The following is a 1,899-nucleotide window of genomic DNA, read 5'->3' as shown; positions in this document are numbered from 1 at the left end:
GCTTGTGTTTCAGTTTCTGGTGCACAACAGGTCATGCCTGGAGAAGCAAAGTCTCCTCCAACTCACCACTGGGTTTGTCATTCTTCCAGATGTGAGAGGCTGGGGTGCCCAGTCACAGCATGTCATCCTCCAGACAGATTACCCATGCTCCAACAACTCTGCTTTCTTCTTTAAATCTTGATCAGTTTGTAGCATAGTGAGCAGTAGCCAGGCTGTGCTCAGCAGAGAAGTGGCCACCAGGCACCATATGCTCAAGGACAGCCACATTTCCTCCCCCTCCCAAGGGGCTCTCTGAGGCCGCACTGCTTCATGGAGTGCCTGGTCTATTCCGACTTGTAGTATAGTAAGCAGCAACCAGATCCCGGTCAACAGGAAATTGGCCAGAGGGCACAGCATATTCAGGAGTAGCCACACTTCCTACCTCTCCAAGGGGATTTTGGATCCTATACCTGCTCATATATCCTGCCGACTATGCCAATTGTAAAAGCTAGGGCTTACAGAACCCTCAAGTCTGTTGCACAGACTGGGTCACAAACCCTCCACATGCAGGACTGTGAGCTAGGTAATAGAAAAAAAAAAAAGTCCTGGGAGCAGTGGGTATAGAAAAATGAATGGGTTTTATTCAAATCTAGGAGCAACTGTCCTAGTTGCTTCTCTGAGAGTTCTGAGAAGCTTTATGGATCAGAGCTGTTAATCTTTTATACTTAAGTCCATAACCCTTGACACCTGGGTGTCCATACACAATTATATTAAGTAGAAACAAGGAACACCTGAGGATATTTACAGCAGATTCTGGGCAAGATTTTGAACATCTGAGGGGCCCTGACCATTTTCCTATTTTTTCCCAACAGCATACCTTGCATACATATACTTACAAACAATTTCAAATTAATATAATGGGCATCCAGTTAAAACTTTTTTTTTGACTCATTTGTATTTGTTAAAATTTGAACTGGCCACTGAGAGGCAGGACATTATCTTCCAAAATAGACTTAACAGTAAATTAGGAGAATGTCTGAACATTTTAGGTGAGGAACTCCTGAAAGAGAAGAGAAGTAAGGCAAGATGAGGATGCTTGGAGTGTCCTAATTTTTCCATCCTATTGTTCTTCTTCTTCAATTCTGTCTTCTTTTTTTTCCTGACTGGTAAGGGGATCACAACCCTCGGCTCGGTGTCGTCCACACCATGCGCAGCCAGCGAGCGCACGGGCCATCCCTATATAGGATCCGAACCCGTGGCCTTGGTGCTACCAGTGCTGCACTCTCCCAAGTGAGCCACCGGCTGGCCCTACTCCAATTTTCTTGACACTGATGCTGCAGGTAAACCTGACACATTGTTGCAGAGAGAAGTCAAAAAGTCCTCAACCTCAATTAGATTCTGTAAGACCTTAGTACAAGTCCCAGGAGGACATGATGATAGAGCAATTCAGCAGTCCCATATCATCATATACATCTCACTGATTGTGACCTAATCATAGAATTTGTAGACAGAATGGAGATTATAGATTATAGATTCTTATTCTTGTGTGCTGTTCCTTTGAGCCCCAAAACATCTAGTTCTCCATGTTCTTTACTGGACTGGCTCACAGGCAACTCAGACTTCACATCTGAAACCGCTTCATCTTTTTCTAAAATGCCATTCATCCCAGATGACTGGACAAGGAAAATGTGGTATACATACACAATGAAATATTATTCTACCATAAAAGGAATGAAATTCTGCCATTCTCAGGAAAATGGATGAACTTAGAAAAAGTAATGTTAAGTGAAATAAGCCAGGCACAGAAAGAGAAATACTGTGTGTCCTCACTCTTAAGTGGGAGCTAAAAAAAAAAAAATAATAAATGAAAAAAAGATACAACAATCACAGTAATTTATTGCACTTTCAAAAAAAGAGAAC

This window comes from Galeopterus variegatus, unplaced genomic scaffold (assembly GCF_000696425.1).
Source record: "Galeopterus variegatus unplaced genomic scaffold, G_variegatus-3.0.2 Scaffold1153, whole genome shotgun sequence".
Lineage (NCBI taxonomy): Eukaryota > Metazoa > Chordata > Mammalia > Dermoptera > Cynocephalidae > Galeopterus > Galeopterus variegatus.
The sequence above is the reverse complement of the archived record's forward strand: the minus strand, read 5'-3'. Positions refer to the sequence as shown.